Source organism: Schistocerca americana, chromosome 10 (genome assembly GCF_021461395.2).
Source record: "Schistocerca americana isolate TAMUIC-IGC-003095 chromosome 10, iqSchAmer2.1, whole genome shotgun sequence".
In the NCBI taxonomy this organism is placed as follows: Eukaryota; Metazoa; Arthropoda; class Insecta; order Orthoptera; family Acrididae; genus Schistocerca; species Schistocerca americana.
This window is the reverse complement of record NC_060128.1, coordinates 147,175,337-147,196,816: the sequence shown is the minus strand read 5'-3', so window position 1 is coordinate 147,196,816 and position 21,480 is coordinate 147,175,337. Positions and strand designations below refer to the sequence as shown.

General features: G+C 39.5%; 1 protein-coding gene across 2 annotated transcripts in view; it reads right to left on the bottom strand.

Moving 5' to 3' along the window:
• The window catches only part of LOC124552408 (plectin-like), a 219,495-nt gene extending 198,723 nt beyond the window's left edge, over window positions 1-20,772 (bottom strand). For both annotated transcript variants that reach the window (XM_047126671.1, XM_047126672.1), the window contains exon 1: window positions 20,624-20,772. The gene's annotated coding sequence lies outside the window, so the exon portion shown is untranslated. The remainder of the gene's footprint in view (window positions 1-20,623) is intronic.
• Between the last annotated feature and the right edge of the window lie 708 nt (window positions 20,773-21,480).

The following is a 21,480-nucleotide window of genomic DNA, read 5'->3' as shown; positions in this document are numbered from 1 at the left end:
TGCTTTCTTTTCTGCAAGTTTCACAGACTTTGTTGTTTGAAATTGTCACTCAAAAGCTAGGCTACCCCAAATTTTGTGCATGTGGGTGGCCAAAGTGCTTACAGAGCACCATCAAGAACAGTGAATGGGGACAACGTTTACATTTCTGGAGGCCTACCAGAAACATGGTGATTCATTACTGGATCGAATCATAACCGCTGATAAGACTTAGGTGAAACACGTCAATTCCGAGACAAAATTACAATCCATGGAGTCACACAAGGTCCCCCCCCCCCCCCAAAAAAAAAGAAAATGTTTGCAAACCTGTCAGCAAGGAAGTTGATGGTGACAGTGTTTTGGGATAGGCAAGGTGTGCTTCTTATCGATTTTCTCGAACATGGAGCAACCATAAATTCTGCCCAGTACTGTGAAACTTTGCACAGTCTTAGAAGAGCAGTTCAAAACAAATGCCGAGGAAAGCTGACGTCCAAAATTTTGTTTTTGCATGACAATTCCCAGCCTCACATGGCAAACTGCACTAAAGAACTCCTTAAGTCATTCAAATGGGAAAGTTTCCCTCACCCGCCCCACAGTCCCTATCTTGCACTAAGCAACTTCCACTTGTTTCCCCAAGATGAAGAACTGGCTTGTGAAGCAGCGCTTTGATGATGACAAGGAACTCCAGGCAGGCGTGACTCATTGGCTGAAGTCTCAGGTGGCAGAATTTTACAACAAGGGTATTTCAAACCTTGTCCACCACTATGATAAGTGCCTCACTGTGTTTATAGCTATGTGGAAAAGTACGAGGGTCACTGCAAAAGAAATACACACTATTTTTTAAAAAATCCATCTTTTATTCTACATGTTTGAAAGTTTTACAGTGTGTAGATACATCCTTTAGGAGCAATATTTTCATTTCTCCACATAATTTCCATCCCTCTCAACTGCCTTACGACATCTTGGAACCAGCGCCTGTATACCCGCACGGTAAAATTCTGGACCAACCTGTTAGAGCCACTGTTTGACAACATGCACAAGGGAGTTATCATCTTCAAACCTTGTTCCATGAAGAGAGTCTTTCAGTTTCCCAAAGAGATGATAGTCACATGGAGCCTGGTCAGGACTGTAAGGCGGGTGTTTCAGTGTTGTCCATCCAAGTTTTCTGATTGCTTCCATGGTTTTTTGACTGACATGTGGCCGTGCATTGTCATGCAACAGCAAAACATCCTGCTTTTGCTTATGTGGTCCAACACAACTCAGTAGAGCTTGAAGTTTCTTCAGTGTTATCACATATGCATCAGAATTTATTGTGGTTCCACTTGGCACGATGTCCACAAGCAAGAGTCCTTCGGAATCGAAAAACACCATAGCCATAACTTTTCCAGCAGAAGGTGTGGTTTTGAATTTTGTTTTCTTGGGTGAATTTGCATGATGCCACTCCATTGATTGCCTCTTCATCTCTGGTGAAAAATGATGGAGCCATGTTTCATCACCTGTCACAATTCTTCCAAGAAGTTCATCTCCACCATTCTCATACTGTTACAAAAGTTCGCTGCATACCGGTTTTCTTGTTTCTTTGTGAGCCACTGTCAACATCCTGGGAACCCACCTGGCACAAACCTTTTTTTAATGCCAACACTTTCAGTATTCTGCAAACACTTCCTTCCCCTATCCCAACATAGCGTGACAATTCGTTCACTGTGATGCGTCTGTCAGCAGTCATCAATTCGTCAACTCTCTCCACATTGTCTGGAGTGTGTGCAGTACGAGGCCTGCCGCTGCGAGGACAATCCTCAATATTGCCGTGCCCGCTTTCATCACATAACCTGCTTGCCCACTGACTGCGATCGACAGCAGCATCTCTGTATACCTTTTTCAACCTCTTGTGGATGTTTCCCACTGTGTCGTTTTCACAGCACAGGAATTCTATGACAGCATGTTGCTTCTGACGAACGTCAAGTGTAGCAGCCATGTTGAAGACATGCTGTGACAGCACCACTCACGGGAATAGGTTGAACTCAGTTTGAAAACAAGCGGGAAGGATGTGTCTACACACTGTAAAACTTTCACACATGCAGAATTAAAACTGTATTTTTACAAAAATAGTGTGCATTTCTTTAGGAGTGACCCTCGTAGCATGTCAGTCACTCATTCAGATGTGTATAATACAATTATTTCTTGTACTTAGTATTTTTTTAATGCCAAAACATTCCCTACCTTCTGAATAGCCCTTGTATAATGCATGCATTTCAACTGAGAATCATGCAAGTGGACATGGTGCACTCAGTACTGTTAAGGAGAGGGCAAGAACAAGGAAGTCAGGCAAGCAGTTTGAGGAAATGTGGCGCCATGTGATTAACCAACCTAATCTGCAGGATACGAAAAACCCTTTTGAAATGCCTGAGAGCAACTTGGTGTCGAGGAACTGACTGAGCTGCAAGGCAGCCTGTAATTTGGCTGAGTAACTGTGGCTGTACATGAGATCTCATCAAAGAACTACAGACATCCCTTTGCAACTGAACATAGTAAGCTTTTCATTTTCTTCCACCACACCCAATGATATCTTGTTCACACTATTAATTGTAAACACACTTTTTGAAAACAATAATGGGAATAGCATGTCTGGTAGTTAAGTCAGCAGGCCACTTAGGATGTGGGGTGTTGTGCATGCTGTCATGTTTGCAGCTGTGGTCACTTGTCTTTGATTTGCTGGCATGAGGAGAGTTGGCAATGTGACACAGGCCCACCTTTGTACCTTGAAAGCTGTGCCAGCTTGCTACCAAATGGCTTTACGGATTTTTTGCGCAGGCTCGATTGCGTAACTCTACCTCTCTGTGCGTTCACCCACCGAACTGATCGGCAAAGTGACCGAATGATACAGAACAAGGCTGCAGGACCAGTACAGGTGGTGGTAGGAGGTTACATCATGGGGCAAGTCTTACAGCAGGGAAGGTCACAGGGGTAGGGGCCACACTGTAGGGAAATTGGTGCAAAAGGAGCACAGGGTTTTATCAGGATATTGCAGAGATTTAGGTTGATGGGTTGTGGGTGGGTCTGCCAAAAAGCTATTCGAGGTGTGGTGGGCAATATGTCGGACAGAATGGACTTCCTAGGATGATGCCCTGAAATGAGGTAAATATGCAGTAAACATGGGCTGTAAATTGCATGTCTTAAGAGTTATGAGCAGCTGTTCATCTCTGCTACTGTAAAACACATCTCTTCTATAATAATGAGTCTGATCACCAACAAGTGCAATCTTTTTACAGTTGTCAACACCTTTCACCCACACTGAGATAGATTCCGATTCATTTATTTTATGATGATTCCTGGTCCTGAGAACCAAAGGCATAGTCGACATGTAATACAATGAACCCTTGTCTCTGTTGTAAGCTTCACAAATCTGAAATGTCCGATAAGCGATGACATCACGTGAATTGAAATTATCTAGCCTTTTTACTTTATCGACTTTTGGTCCACGTACAAGAGCAACGGTGACCCAGCCATTACCGTGTTCATTCATATCCTTGTTAGTGAGAGTGAATTTCAAAACTGCACTGTGTAATGTAACGGACTACTGAAACTACCGATACCACCGGCAGGCGAGGTGCGCGGTGCCGTCAATCAATTTGAAGGAACAAGTGAACTTTAACTACGCAAACATAAAGTGAAATATTATTATTTTGTTACAAAACTGTTAATCTGAGGACAATCATGAGGTATATTGCCATAGAACTATATTATAAACACTTTTAATTTTTCATACTATGTTTTTCATATATGTATGCATGCAATGTGTAACCCAGGTTGGCAGTACTACACAGTTTGTAAGCTCTGTGAACAGGACACAGTTGTTGGCAGGTGTAGAGATAATGGGCGGTTGGTGTTTAAACGTCTTGTATACGCTTGCTTGGAGAAGGTCAAGGATAGAGGGAACGAAATGATTGATTGGAAAAGCTGTTACATTGAAAATTATTGAATATCGTCACAATCAGCATTTATAAAATAAAAGTTTAAATATGTGTCAGTTCTTCCGCAGCAGAATACACACCCTGGACCTCAAATTGATTTAAAAAACAGCAGATGGCGAGATTCATCACTGGACCACGAGCATGCAACAATGACCGATAAAGGTAAGAAAGCTATATTACTCTAAATTCAAATTGTGATGATACCTTTCTTTCTCCATGTCTTCAACCCTGTATGTACTCTGTTGTTAGAGCAAATAGCATGACGGGGACCTGTGGTCGACTAGGCACAACAGGGAGACCACACAGGTTTAAAATGATAATTTGTAGCTTAATATACTACTACTGATAATAATTAATATTAGTCCCTTGAGAGAGAGGTGCATTACAACTGCAAAACACCGATGGCCCTTGCAAGATGACTATGTAATTATTGGTAGTAAAAGAAATGTTGTCTATTGCTTTAAATACTGTAAGACATGAACGCTCATAGCCCTTAAGGTATACATTTCAGAGTTTGTGTTTACTGTACATTTTTGTCATGCTTTGGTACACACTACCTCCTCCCAAAATATGGAAAGCTAAGAGCTTGCAGTAGAAGAGATGTGTGTCACAGTATCGAAGATGGGCAAGTGCTTATAATGCTTAAGGTATTCACTTTGGAGCCCATGTTTACTAAACATTTTTTTCTTGTTTTCTTGTTTTAGTCCTGAAGACTCTGACAGAGCACTGAAAGACCTAAGCCAAAACAAGGTCCCAGGAGTAGACAACATTCCATTAGAACTACTGATAGCCTCGAGAGAGCCAGCCATGACAAAACTCTACCATCTGGTGAGCAAGATGTATGAGACAGGCGAAATACCCTGAGACTTCAAGAAGAATATAATAATTCCAATTCCAAAGAAAGCAGGTATTGACTGATTTGAAAATTATCGAACTATCAGATTAATAAGTCACATGCAAAATAATAACACAAATTCTTTACAGATGAATGGAAAATCTGGCAGAAGCCAACCTTGGGGAAAATCAGTGTGGATTCCATAGAAATGCTGGAACACATGAGGCAATATTGACCTTATGACTAATCTTAGAAGATAGATTAAGGAAAGGCAAACCTACATTTCTGGTATTTGTACATTTAGAGAAAGCTTTTGACAATGTTGAGTGGAATACTCTCTTTCAAATTCTGAAGGTGGCAGGGATCAAATACAGAGAGTGAAACGCTATTTACAATTTGTACAGAAATGAGATGGCAGTTGTAAGAGTCAAGAGCCATGAAAGGGAAGCAGTGGTTGGGAATGGAGTGAGACAGGGTTGTAGCCTATTCCCAATGTTATTCAATCTATATATTGAGCAAGCAGTAAAGGAAACAAAAGAAAAATTTGGAGTAGGAATTAAATTCCATGGAGAAGTAATAAAAACTTTGAGGTTTTCTAATGACATTGTAATTCTGTCAGAGACAGAAAGGACCTGGAACAGCAGTTGAACAGAATGGACAGTGTCTTGAAAGGAGGATATAAGATGAACATCAACAAAAGCAAAATGAGGATAATGGTATGTAGTTGAATTAAGTCAGGTGTTGCTGAGGGAATTAGATTATGAAATGACACAATTGAAGCAGTAAATGAGTTTTGCTATTTGGGGAGCAAAATAACTAATGATGGTCAAAGTAGAGAGGATATAAAATGTAGGCTGGCAATGGCAAGGAAAGCATTTCTGAAGAAGAGAAGTTTGTTAGCACTGAGTATAGATTTAAGTGTCAGGAAACCTTTACCGGAAGTATTTGTATGGAGTGTAGTCACGTATTGAAGTGAAACATCGATGATAAATAGTTTACACAAGAATGTGGTGCTACAGAAGAATGCTGAAGATTAGATGAGTAGATCATGTAACTGAAAATGGAAATGAGCGTTTGGCGTCATTGGCCGGGAGGCCCCTTCGCGGGGCAGGTCCGGCCGCCATATCGCAGGTCTTATTACATTCGGCGCCACATTGGGCGACCTGCACGCCGGATGGGGATGAAATGATGATGAACACAACACAACACCCAGTCCCTGAGCGGAGAAAATCTCCGACCCAGCCGGGAATCGAACCCGGGCCCAGAGGACGGCAATCCGTCACGCTGACCACTCAGCTACTGGGGCGGACATCATGTAACTAATGAGGAGGTACTGAATTGAACTGGGGAGGAGAGGAATTTGTGGCACAACTTGACTAGAAGAAGGGATCAGTTGGTAGGACGTATTCTGAGTCATCAAGGGATTACCAATTTAGTATTGGAGGGCAGTGTGTAGGGTAAAAATTGTAAAGGAGACGAATAGATGAATACACTAAGCAGATTCAAAATGATGTCAATTGCAGTAGGTACTGGGAGATGAAGAAGCTTGCACAGGATAGAGTAGCATGGAGAGCTGCATCAAACTAGTCTCTGGACTTAAGACCACAACAACAGTCCAAACTACCACCTTTGAAAGTTTGTCAATGGAGTTCTGGTCCAGCCTGCATACAGTAATACTAGAAGTCATTACTATAATTACCAGTTTGTGTAGATTAGTGCTAGTCATAATCTGTTGTTGGTATAGTTTCCAAGGAGGTCAGCAGTGGTTGCTTCTAACTGTTAATGTATAACTTGGCTTGTTCCACATTCCTAAATGTTCACCTTAATGATAGGATTGATCGAATATGATGTGTGACAGAATAAATCAATGAACAAATAGTCACTTGAAAGTTACTGAGAAGGATGTTTAATGACATGTAAAGTGCATTATTGATTGACTTTTGGGAATGAAGTGCAACAATCAATGACAACTGCTATCTCTATCACCCTATCTATCCCAATTGCTTTCTGCAATTCCAAATGAGCCATGTGCCTTGTTTAGAGATTATCATTGTTTTTATCCAAAACCACATTTGGTCATTTATGATCATTTCAATGAAATAACTCATGAGAAACCTCCACTGGGAATCAGGCCCACATACAGCTACAACCATATCTCATCTTTTTTTCATGTTTTACATTGAAAGCTCCTTTGCTGGTAAGATATGACAGGAGAATGGCACTGTCACACAACCTGTTATCACTTGGCTGTCATTACATGTGTTATTATTATTCAATAAAGGGATACAAAGCATGTTGTCTGCTTATAACAAAAATGTTGAAATGTAGTCTCAAGACTCTATTTCACTTTACAACAAAATGTTGTTTCTTTTTTTATTATGTTTGTATCCATCTATTTGGCTTTTAAAACTTCTTTTGTGTAAATGCCATGTAATGGAAAACTTGTCCATCCTGAAAGATGCATTTACAACAACAAACTGAGGATACAGAAAGGAAAAATTCTGATATAATCTCAGCCATTGACCAATAACCTACAAGCCCTTGTTTCATAATTTGACAGCTTACTTTAAATGTTCAGTAACATAAATTTGTGCACTTCCAAAATGCAAAAACATAATACCCTATGACCACAGTATCAGTAAGTCACAACTGTGATCAGAAAACTCATACAAATACCAAGGTGTTCAGTCTGCATGGATTTGAAGCAGAAGTATCACATAGCCTCAGCTATAAGTAAAGCACATGTCAGACTCTCCTTCACTGACAGTAAACTGGGGAAGTACAGTCTACTTACAAAGAAGATTACTTACAGAGCACTCTACTACATCCCATTTTAGAATACCACTCAAATGTGTGGTACCTGTACCAAATAGGACTAACAGGTGATACTGATGGTATAAAGTGCTGTATGAATGGTCATATAATTCTGTTTGACCCACAACAGGGTTCATATAAATCTTGAAAAGTGTGAACTGGATGACACTTTAAGATAGAAGATGTCAACTATCCTATGAAAGCCTACCCACAGAGTATCAAGAACCAGTATGGAATGTGAAACCTAGGAAAATACATGGCCTTCTATGTATCACACCTGTAGGACCCACAAAGACAAGATTAGGCTATTACACAGAAACAATTAAGTTAAAAATTGTGCCACACTCCATATATTAATGGACTTTTTCTTATGGGGTTATCTTAAATCCTCAGTGTATACCAACCACACACAAGCCCTGGATGAGCAGTGAAACAATATTCATGCTGCTATTGCCAACACAGACAGAGATATGCAGGACAAAGTGGAATGAAACATCTGATTTTGACTTTATGAGCAGAATGGGATATCTTTTTCAAAACCTTATGAAACAAATCCTTAAATGTACCTCTACATGCAGAAAATTAAATTAAACTGATATCTCCAATACTTTCTGTTTTATGATTTTTTTTTTTTAATAAGGAAGTTTCCATGCCGCACCCTGTATGTGCCTAATGGTAGCACTGGGATTTCACCTACCGTCAGTATGTACTGGTCAGCTATGTGTAATTTTATCACATCAAGTTGTGCCAGAAAACATCGCTGTAGGCAAGAGGACATTGTATTAGGGGTACTACCCAGAAATTAGCCTAGGGAAGACTTCAGTGCTGTGACTGAAGGAAGTAAAATGATAAGGGCCAGAAAACTTTCTCATGCTGGTGCTTATCTCACCACATTTGTTTATATCGGCATCAAAGGGATATTCCACTGTGAACTTGTTCCCCAAAATTTGACTGTTCACCAGTGTCTGAAAATAACTGTCCCTTACACTTTGGAAACAACTAAGTTATAATCAAAGGATGACTGCTACACCATGCTCCACTATGATCCTAAACACAGTTTTTGAGTAAACCCAAATGTATGTTACAGTCCCAACTCATTTGCTGGATTTTAGTTCCAACAATTATTCTCTATTCTGTGAAGTGCATGGCAGTGGACACCTACTAGGGTTTTGTTCTGTTCATTCACTTATGGAAAGTGGGAAGAATGACTGCTTAAATGGTCCTGCTTGTAATTAGTCTAATCTCATCTTCACAATTCCTATAGGAGCGATAAACAGGGGGTTGCAGAATATTCATAGATTCTGTACACAGTAATGGTTCCTGAAACTTTTTAGTAGGCTTTTGAGGGATAGCTGATGTCTGTCTGCACATGATTACCAATTCTGGTTTTTCAGCATTTCCCTAACACTACCCCATGAATCTAACAAACCTGTGACCATTTGTGCTATCCATCTTCATGTTAGGTTGGTGAATAAGTTTGTAGTATTCCTGTTTTGCATGTTGGTATTCTGGTTGCTATGGCTTTAATTGTCAATTGTCATTTTTTATTTGTTGTTCACTGTTGCTATTTGAGTTTACATATTGTCATTTGGATGTAGTGAGTGGAGCTGTGGATGCTAGAAAATGGAGTGCCAACTGGGAAATCAGAACTTTTCTGACATATTCTTCTGTTTGAGTTCAACAGAGGGGTGACAGCAACAGAGGCTGCAAGAAACATTTGCACCATGTATGGGGATAATATCATAGGACAGAGCATGGCAAGAAAAAATTTTTCTCATTTTAAAAAGGATCATTTTGACATTAGTGACTTTCCACATTCAGGAAGACCTTCACGGATTGATAATGATTGTTTAAATGCATTAATCCTCAATGATCCATGTCAGTGTACTCAAGAATTGGCAAAGGTGATGAGCTGTGATCGTTCCATCTTTCGTGCAACAACTGCAAGCAATGGGGAAGGTTAAAAAAATTGGGTGTGTTGGTACCACATGCTGTAATGCATGGAGGGTAGCCATATGTGCATCTCTGCTTGGTCGTCATCAATTGGCTCATGATCAATGCCAACCATTCCTATCCTGTACCATTACCAGTGACAAGAAATTGTTCTTTTATGTTAACATAAGGAAAGAAAGGAATGGCCCAGTGCAAACACACTAGAGCCTATGTGTACAAAAACTTGCACACATCCACAAAAGATAATGTTGTGCATCTGGGGGGTGTACTAAAATTTGCTTCCCTAAGGTGTAACCATCACAGCTGACACTTATTGTTAACAACAGTGACATCTTGCAGACGCAATCTAAGAACAACAACCATGAAGACTGCACAAAGTGATGCTACTCCACAATAATGCCCTCCCGAATTCTGATAGACTGACAAAAAACATTATAGAGGAGTTGGGTTGCAAAGTTTTTCCACAACCACCTTATACACCTGATCCCATACCCTCAGATTTTCGACTTTCATGCTCTCTGTCAAACAACCTTCAAGGAACTTCATTTCCAGATGAGAATGTGTTCCAGACCTGTGTTGTGGAGTTCTACACCTCAAAATCATAGGATTTTCTACAGTTACAGAATCAAAAAGTTACTACAGCATTGGCAGACTGTTGTAAATAATAAAGGAGAATACATTATTGATGAATAAAATCTCTGTTATGTGTATCTGTTCTTTTTATTAAACTTGTGGAATAACGCAGAACCTCACATATTTGTATAAGTCAACTGATTTCAACTCTGACTTATCAATGTTGTAGTCATGGAGTACCATTTACTATGTTTCTAAATAATTTAGGAGTAAAGGTGATATCTCACCGATTAATGGAAGCTTTGAGTCATTGACAGGCACAGAAAAAATGGACAAACAGTGTAAGTGCACACATGCAGACCTACATACACACACACAAAAACAGGTGTCACGTGTGTGTGTGTGTGTGTGTGTGTGTGTGTGTGTGTGTGTGTGTGTGTGTGTGTGTGTGCGCGTGTGTGTGCGTGTGTGTGTGTTTGTGAGTGTACAAGCTCACTGCAGGGTTTGTTGGCAAAGTTCTCATTGCTTCTTGTGCACCTGTTGACTGAAAGGTCTCCTTTATCTTTCGATTATTTACATTCTGCTAGAACTTTCCTTAGCATATCAGTATTACATTTTTGTACTTTTCAAGAGTGCAATTTTGCAGTTCTGGTTATTTAAAGGAATTTGTCAGTCTTTGCACTACTATGCAATCTTATAAAGATCACCCTACAATTTTTTTCAGCTAGTATTTCATTGTAAATAATTGTATCTCCTGCAAAAACTCTGAGGATGTTATTAATACTGTCTGTCAAGACATTAATAAGTGACAAGAACAGAAGGGTCCCCAACATAATTCCTTGAGTCAAGCCTTAAGCTACTTCTACATCTGTCGATGACTCGCTGTCCAAGATAACATTATGCATACAGCCTACCAGGAACACCTCAATTCAAACACAAATGTTGTTTAACACTTTCATTAATAAGTGTTGGAATGGTACTGAGTTGAATAATTTTTGGGAGTAAATAAATACTGCATCTAATTACCTCAATCTATTACTGAAGGCATCGTGTGAGAAAACTGTGAACTGGATTTCACAATTACTGGTGCTTTCAGAGTCCATGCTGACTGGCATGGAGCAGGCCATTTATTTGAGACATCTACTTACATTTGAGCTCAGAATATGTTATAGGATTCTGCCACTGATGGATGTCAAGTATATTGGACAGCAGTCTTACACATCGCTTCAGCTATCCTTCTTGTTGACAGTGTGATCTGTGCTTCCTTTCAGCTACTGGGTGCAGTATTTTGTTCAAGTAGTCTATAGTACATTATGGCACATTGCCATTCTTCCTGTTGTTCATCTTTGAAAAGTGACCTAAAAGGGGACTATCTTCAGGCCAGAGAAGAAGTGAAACCATAAACAAGATTGTATCTATGATGCACCCTCAGGCCTCTTGTAGACATGTCTTTGAGCAACCTAGTATCCCAATGAGATGTAAATATATTTTAAAATTACTCACACATGTAGTCAATATTCAGCAGTATTTTCGCTGAGAAAATGTATGTATGTAAACCAGATGACATGGCCCACATTATATTGATATCAGTGGAAAATTATAACTACTACAGTAAGTCACTAGCTGGGATGATCCTTTTAAATGCAGCCCACGTACTTCATAAATTTCAAGAATCAAAATCTGCAACAGGCAAACATCTTTAGCAGTGGAACAAGCTATCTGCATGAGAGGGTTTTCAAATGGGTGACAGTGTTCAGATACTGTGGTGTTGGTAAGTGTCATTCTCCACATCTTCTGGTGAAGTCCAGAAAATGACAAGTCTGACTCTTGTTGAAATATCACAGTATCTTGACATTGCCACCCAGTTGGAAATCCGAGTGCTTTACATCAGTGGTACACGGCAGGAAATTCTACCATCACACGTATCCCCATGAGAGTTCCTCGACATATGACATGCTAATTTCATCATGGCTGTATAAAGAATGACATTATAAACAAAGTCATGAAAAATCTCTCATTTCTGCATATTCCTTTTTAAGAACATGCCAACCAAGAGATGTTCAATCAGTCACAGGATCAAGTAAATGTCATAACTGAGATACAACTATCATGTACACCTCTAACAATGACAGTTTTGAGAGAGGCCATATACACACATCAAAAAATGTTTTGCATCACCTCGGTTCTGAGAGTTCCAGAACCTGTACAGAAAATTTGAATAGAGATCAACATACACATCATTTCTGCCCTTTTTATTGCTCATGAAAATTACACATTGCATGTTGTACCACCATACAGCGAGACCTTCAGACGTGGTGGTCCACATGGCTGTACACACCGGTACCTCCAATACCCAGTAGCACGTCCTCTTGCATTGATGCATGCCTGTATTCATCGTGGCACACTATCCACAAATTCATCAAGGCACTGTTGGTCCAGATTGTCCCACTCCTCAATGGCGATTCAGCGTAGATCCCTCAGAGTGGTTGGTGGGTCACGTCGTACGTAAACTGCCCTTTCCAATCTATCCCAGGCATGGTCAATAGGGTTCACGTCTGGAGAACATGCTGGCCATTCTAGCTGATCGATGTCATTATCCGGAAGGAAGTCATTCACAAGATGTGCATGATGGGGGCGCGAACTGTTGTCCACAAGGACAAATTCCTCGCCAATGTGCTGCCGAAAGGGTTGCACTATCGGTAGGAGGATGGCTTTCACAAATCGTACAGCTGTTACGGCACCTTCCATGACCACCAGTGGTGTATGTCAGCTCCACATAATGCCACCCCAAAACAGCAGGGAACCTCTACTTAGCTGCACTTGCTGGACAGTGTGTCTAAGGCGTTTGGAATGACCAGGTTGCCTCCAAACATGTCTCCGACGATTGTCTGGTTGAAGGCATATGCGACACTCATCAGTGAATAGAACATGATGCCAGTCCTGAGCAGTCCATTTGGCATGTTGTTGGGCCCACCTGTACCACACTGCATGGTGTCATGGTTGCAAAGATGGACATCATCATGGACGTCAGGAGTGAAGTTATGCATCATATAGCCTATTGCACACAGTTTCAGTTGTAACACGACGTCCTGTGGCTGCAAAAAACACATTATTCAACATGTTGGTGTTGCTGCCAGGGTTCCTCAGAGTCATAATCTGTAGGTGTTGGTCATCCACTGCAGTAGTAGCCCTCGGGTGGCCTGGGCAAGGCATGTATCGACAGTTCCTGTCCCTCTGTATCTCCTCCTTGTGCAAACAACATCGCTTTGGTTCACTCCAAGATGCATGGACAGTTCCCTTCTTGAGAGCCCTTCCTGGCACAAAGTAACAATGCAGATGCAATCTAAGCACGGTATTGACTGTCTACGCATAGTCGAACTACAGACAACACGAGCCGTGTACCTCCTTCCTCGTGGAATGACTGGAACTGATTGGCTGTCGGACCTCTTCCGTCTAATAGGCACTGCTCATACATCGTTGTTTACATCTTTGGGCAGGTTTAGTGACATCTCTGAACAGTCAAAGGGACTGTGTCTGTGATACAATATCCACAGTCAACGTCTGTCTTCAGAAGTTCTCGGAACCGGGGTGATGCAAAACTTTTTTTAATGTGTGTATTTTGAACAACTAGTCAGTATTAGAATAAAAATGGAATAGCATTATTTTACACAAACTATCCAGTTGTCTCAAGGATTATTCAACAGATGTACATCCATTGCATCCCATAAATCCCAGAATGATGGAAAACTTCAGAGATAAATAAAATGTGATAATAATCAAGATCATTACTCCCACTTCAACATGTCCAACCATTGTACTTTTTTCTTATATCAAATTAAGATGGACCTCAAAGGGCCAGACTACGCTACTGGATAAATGAAATATTCAAAATTCTTAAGCATATAACTATCTGAACTAAAAGTTACAGGTTGTATATCATCTTAAACATCTAAGCTCTGCAACTTTTGTGTCACAAATATGAGATTTTGGAGATGAAAATGTCAAAGTTGACTTGCTCCTCCCATTTTCATTCACTAATGTCACATCGCACCATGTTCTGTTGTGAGTCATTACTGTAAAAGAACATTTTGATTACATGGAATTGTGTAATAAGGACAACATGAAGTGTCTAACATCGAACCTTTGTAGACAGCTCTTTAAAAATTTGGGCATACATGCAACAACCATACAGTATATTTGTTCTATTACGAAATTTGTTCTCCACAAACAATTACAGTTCAAAAACAAGAGTAATATTCATAAATGTAATACTGAAATGAAATATGATTTATGCTACCCACCACTCAGTCTTAGTGTGGCACAGAAAGAATTGAGGTATGCAAACACAAAAACTTTGACCACCTACCCAGTGAGAGAAATAATTTAATGACAATGAAATGAGCTACAAACACAAACTGAAATCATAACTGTTTGACAACTCATCTTACTCCACAGAAGGATTTATGGATGGGTAATGATAATGTGTGTGTGTGTGTGTGTGTGTGTGTGTGTGTGTGTGTGTGTGTGAGTGAGTGCAGTCATGTAAATGGTCAGCATGTTGCCACATTTTTCCCTCAGCTAGTGTAATACAATTGTAATGCCGACTCATTCCACACCATAGAGACATGTTGCAATTATGGATAGACTAGATTAGCTTTACTTTCCATTCCAAGTGATCCTCAGTGAGGATATCCTCTGGGATGTGTAACATGTTGGAAAACAAGAATACACAATAATTATTTACAAAATAAGAACAGACATGTTAATGCAGCTTCCACAGAGCCCAAATGAAATTGCCCTTATGGATGTGAAATTGGCCAAAAAAAAGTATTTATATTTAAAAGGATAAAATATGCAAATAACTAAAGTGTCAGACAAATTCACAGTTTTGTCAGACTGTGCTTTGAAAGTCCTCAACCGAATTTTAAATCTGAATGTGTATGCTGAAACTTTTCTGCATTTTACAGTCAGTCTTGCACAAAACCATTGTAAAATACGTGTTGCTTTATACTTGAAAAAACATTAGGCTACAATACTACAACTGAAATTCATAAATTTGAAAATGTGCTTTGAAAACTTTAGAGAAAACTCCAGGTCACTTGTACATAAGTTCCCCAACCACACTGTCAGGAGAGTAATGAATGATGCCATCAATGACTACCAGAACAGAGTATTGTCAAATGATCTTTCACAGAACTCAAAAGAAATTCTGTTTGTATGTAAAGGTTGTTAGTGGCACCAAAGTTAGTGTCCAGTCCCTAGCGAATGAGACAGGAACTGAAATTTAGGGTAGCAAAGCAAAAGCTGAACTGCTTAACCCTATTTTCAAATTCTCCCCCGGGAGAATTACCCCAATTTAATCCTCGTACCACTGAAAAGATGAATGAAATAAATATTAGTGTCAATGGTGTTGAGAAACAGCTGAAATCATTAAAACTGAACAAAGCTCCACACCCTGATGGAATCCCTGTTAGATTCTATACTGACTTTCCAGCTGAGTTAGCCCCTCTTCTACATAAATTGTATTGTAGATCTGTCAAACAAAAAACCATGTCCAGTTCTTGAAAAAAGGCACAGATCACACCCAGCTACAAGAAGGGTAATAGAAGTGATCCACAAAACTACCATCCAATATCCTTGACATTGATTTGTTGTAGAATCTTAGAACATATTCTGAGTTCAAACATAATGAGGTATCTTGAACAGAATGACCTGCTCAGTGCCAACCAGCAAGGATTTCAAAACAATCAGTCATGTGAAACCCAGCTCACACTTTTCTCACATGACACACTGAGAGCTGTGGATCAAGGCAACCAGGCAGATGCACTATTTCTTGATTTCCAAAAAGCATTTGACTCAGTGCCACACCTACACTTATTTTCAAAAGCATGATCATATAGGGTACCAAGTGAAATTCGTGAATGGACTGAGGACTTTTCGGTAGGGAGGACACAGCATGTTATCTTGGGTGGAGAGTCATTGTCAGATGTAGAAGTAATTTCTGGTGTAACCCCGGGAAGTGTGTTGGGACCCTTGCTGTTCATGTTGCATATTAATGATCTTTCAGATAATATTAATAGTAACATCAGGCTTTTTGCAGATGAAGCAGTTATTTATAAGGAACTATTATCTGAAAGAAACTGCATAATTATTCAGATTTCAATGTGGTGCAGAGATTGGCAACTTGCTCTAAATGTTCAGAAATGTAAAATTTTGCACTTCACAAAATGAAACTATGTAGTATCCTATGACCATAATATCAGTGAGTCACTGCTGGAATCAGCTAACTCAACCTGATACCTGGTGTAATACTTTGTAGGGATATAAACTTGAATGTTTTATTTGGTAGAATATTGGGAAAGGGAAATCAGTCTACAAAGGAGACTGCTTACAAATCACTCGTATGACTGGTTCTACAATATTGCTCACATGTGTGGGATCTGTACCTGATAGGACTAACAAGGGATATTGAACATATACAGAGAAGGGCAGCACAAATGGTCACAGATTTGTTTACTCCATGGAAGAGTGTTATACACATACTGAAGGAACTGACCTGAAAGACTCTTGAAGGTAGACATAAACTACCCTGAAAAAGCCTATTAAACATTTCAAGAACCAGCTTTAAATTACTACAACCCCCTACATATTGCTCACAATAGGGATCATAAGAATAAGATTAGAATAATTACTGCACACACAGATGCATTCAAACAATTATTCTTCCTGTGCTCCTTAAGTGAATGGAATAGAAAGGAACCCTAATAACTGGTTCAATGAGATGCACCCTCTGCCATGCTCCTCATGGTGGTTTGCAGAGTATAATGTAGAATGTATTTTCATAAAATATAGTAACAATTCACAAGTTATTTGCTAGTTATTCAAACAAAAAGTCCCAATTATCATTTAAAAAATATTAGTATCTGTGACTGTCGTTTTATTTTTTATTTACTATTTTTTGCCCATGTATCTTATATTTCAGAACTTTGTAAAACCCTCAAATGCATTAACAGTATACCAAGACATATCTTCAACTTCCTGTTGGTGAATTAATACTTAACCCTGTGGTCCAGTTGTCCACTGCAGTGGACAGCTGTTAATGTTGCTTCTTTGGCATTTTTTAACAGTCCTGACACTGCAAATGCACACAGTCCACTCCGGTGGACACTGATATTGGTGCTGTGCCCTCTGTCCATTTGCAGCCTCAGGACTTATTAAAAACACCAAAGAAGAGAGATTAACTGATGTCTGCTGCAGTGGACAACTGTACTACACAGTTAATATAATCCCATCAACACTGTCCACTTTGAACAGTGATTCCAGTTTGACAGATGAATGATTGCTACTTATAAACTAAGCATGTTGAAATTCATGGAATTAAATATTTGGTCTGAGCCAAAACATTGCCCTGTTAGTTATTTATTCCTGTGTTTTCAAATACAAGTTGACCTCATGAAAGTGTTATTCAACTCTTAATGTTTCCTTTAAAAATTCAGAGAGTGTCACTTTTCTTATAAAAAGCAAAATTTTTTATTACAAGTATTTTCCTGGTGCATCTAGACAGGTTGCAGATTCTTTTGTCTTACCCACCACACAAAGGATTCTTAAAATATACTGAAAATCCAAAGAAACTGGTAAACTTGCCTAATATGTAGGGCCCTGGCGAGCACGCAGAAGAGCCATAACACAATGTGGTGTGGACTCGACTAATGTCTGAAATAGTGCTGAAGGGAATTGACACCATGAATCCTTCAGGGCTGACCATAAATCCGTAAGAGTACGAGGGGGTGGAGATCTCTTCTGAACAGCACGTTACAAGGCATCTCAGTTATGCTCAATAACGTTCATGGCTGGGGATTTTGGTGGCCAGCAGAAGGATTTAAACTCAGAAGAGTGTTCCCGGAGTGATTCTGTAGCAATTCTGGATGTGTGGTATGTTGCATTGTCCTGCTTGAATTTCCAAGACTGTTGGAATGTGAAATGGACATGAAGGGAAGCAGTGATCAGACAGGATGCTTATGTACTTGTCACCTGTCAGAGTCATATTGAGACACATCAGCGGTTCCATATCACTCCAACTGCACTTGCTCCATATCATTACAGAGTCTCCACCAGCTGGAACAGCCCCTTGCTGACATGCAGGGTCCATGGATACTGCTTGATACAATTTGAAATGAGACTCATCCGACAAGGCAACATGTTTCCAGTCATCAACAGTCCAATGTCAGTGTTGACGGGCCCAGGCAAGGTGTAAAGCTTTGTGTTATCCAGTCATCAAGTGTTCATGAATGCGCCTTCAGCTCAGAAAGCCAATATCGATGATGTTTCGTTGAATGGTTCACATGCTGACACTTGTTGATGGCCCAGCATTGAAACCTGCAGCAGTTTGCAGAGGGGTTGCACTTCTGTCACGTTGATCAAGTCTCTTCAGTTGTCATTGGTCCCATTCTTGCAGGATCTTTTTCTGGCTGCAGTGATGTCAGAGATTTGATGTTTTACAGATTCCTGATATTCATGGTACAGTCGTGAAATGGTCATATGGGAAAATCTCCACTTCATCGCTACCTCAGAGTTGCTGTGTCCCATCACTCATGCGCCGACTGTAACACCACGTTCAGACTCAATTAAATCTTGATAACCTGCCATTCTAGCAGAAGTAACCAATCTAACAACTGCAGTGGACACTTGTCTTATAAAGGCATTGCCAACTGCAGTGCCATATTCTGGCTGTTTACATACCTCTGTATTTCAATACTCATCCTATATCAGTTTCTTTGGTGCTTCAGTGCAATTATCTAAAAGCATCATTTTTCCTCTACAGAATTTTCAAATACACTAATGGTCTTCCTCATTTTGTAAGCAGTTTTAACTGTCCATAAATACATCTGAATTTCTGAAAAGTTCTCCTGGGCCCCTTGTTACTGTACTGAGTTTTTAAAAAAGCACACCAGGACACCAGTTTCATCTTAAAATATTATCCAGTTGCAGGTACATTAGCATTATAAGCAGTGGTAATAATGAAGAAACACCCTACAATACTTTCAAATGTGCTGTGAGTAATATGTAGAACTGGTTTAACAAAAGTAAACTGATTGTGAATGAAAACAAAACTATAGCACTAAATTTCTCTGACTCAAGAAATAAGAATAAGTATGATATAAATATACAGTGGAATGAAAAGACTATTTGATTAGTAAAGATCACAAAATACCTTGGAATCTAGCTCCAGGATGATTTTAGATGAAACATACACACTGAACAGTCCCAACGAATATAATTACAAAACGCTATATAAAGAGAGTCCGCAGAACTTGCTGTAACACACACTGCCTGCTTTTGCCCATTGTGTTAAAATAGGGTTTGATATTTTAGGGTAATGCAGTGTAAAATATTTAGGGCTGAAAAAAATTGTTAAGAATAGTGGAAAGAGTATGAAAAGGGAAGTTCTGTAACACACTATTTAGTAAAACAGAAATTCTTCCCCTGCCTTGTATGTACAATTCTGAAATTGTTATAACACGTGGCTAAAAACAAATTTCAGTTCTCAACAAGTAAACACTAGTCTAGGTCAGAGAGAAGTATTACATAATGGTAGAAAGTTTTGCAGCAGTTTAGCCCAAAAAATTAAATGGTAAGATACTTTCTCATGTCTTAAAGTAACATTGAGGGTATATTTGACTGACCACTGCTTCTACAGCCTAAAGGAATTCCTCAGGAAGTGACACATATAAATAATAAAGGACTTTTGAACAGTCTCAAACTTCACAGTGTTTTTACGAATCCAATGGACATACAGTGTCCATTTTCTGGTGCTTATGTGCGTTTAATAACTTAATTAAAACTGAATGTCATGCACTGTATTATCATTCTAAAGTGTTTCATTTTATTTAACTATAAAATATGTACCCATAATATCACCAAAAAACCCAGCATATCATTTTGTAACTGATTTGTCCCATATCTAGCTGTTCCTTGTACTTAAGATGATTAAAGAATAGCAATACAACACTGCAATAAAAAACCTCACAGAAACTACGATTCTGTTAATTGTGTGAGGCTAGGGCAGTAGAATCAACAGTTTTGGCACTGAAACAATGGACAGAGTTCAAGGTACAGTTGCACAACAGGTACGACACTTCTAACTGTCCTTTTTCTATCACTATGTTGAGCATCTCAGGTCACACATTAAGCAGATGCACATATGGAGATTTCACTGCACTGGTATCTCAAATCAAACGGTGTTCAAGTATGTAATAAAAATGCAGATATTTCTGTGAACATGTCCACTGCACCAAACGTTCACAAAAGTTACCAGTCAACACACATGGAAACACTGCTTAATAGTACATTACCATGATAAACACATTCATTCAAGGAGAAAAATGCCATGGAAATCAAAATTTCTGTTTTGTTTGAAATTAAAAATTCAACTGACGGACATGGGGCTGAATAAACTGAATGACATAAAATTGACTAAACTACTAATTGTGGTAGTACTCACTGTGAACAGAGTTTCAGAAGCAAATCACGTTCAACCTTCGTTCGTGTTTGCTCGCTAAATGCTGGTCACTGGCGGTCATAGCGTAGAGCCAACTCTACACTGGACCGTGCCAACACGACGTCATCACAGAACTCAGCTCGCCGCTGCATTCTCCTCGTCTCTCTCTTGTCTTGTTCACTTCTCAGCCTCTCCTTCTCTCTTCCTCCCCCACCCATTCCCCACCCTTCCACCCCCCACCCCCCCCCCCCCCCCTAGCGCTGTGACCCCACTTTTACTCCCACCAGCACTCCTAATATATTTATAGCACTTGCTTTGTCTTTCATTCAAACAGCCCTGAAACGAAACAAATTTTGCATGACATAACTTACCAGCAGAATTATTTAGAATTAAGCTAGGAATATGCCTGTATACTGTCAGATTGCTACTCAGTGAAAAGGCATATTTGAGGTCACATTACTGCTTTAACCATTTACTGAAGAAAATTAAATATGAACATTCTAAAAAACTGTCGGCTTGTATTTTGCTGTGTACAGGTAGCTGCAACCAGAAATACTCACTAATATTCTTGCACTAAATTAGACACTGTGTATAAAATTCCTTATTGTCCAGCCTCATTTGATATACTTTCCTCTCAGAAGTAGTAGCTAACCACTGCTGTCTTGAAAACTAGGATCTAGCTTTCTTGTGTACTTCCAGAACTTACTTTCCTTTTGGTGGGAGGGGGTGGGGTAACATATTTAATGATGATAAAATATTTAATCAGGAAATGCAAGCAGTAAAAATGCTGTTTGAAGGAGATAACTGCACATGTTGTAGAGAGCTCTTTGAAGTTCCTGAAATTCTTCTACTCAGTTCTT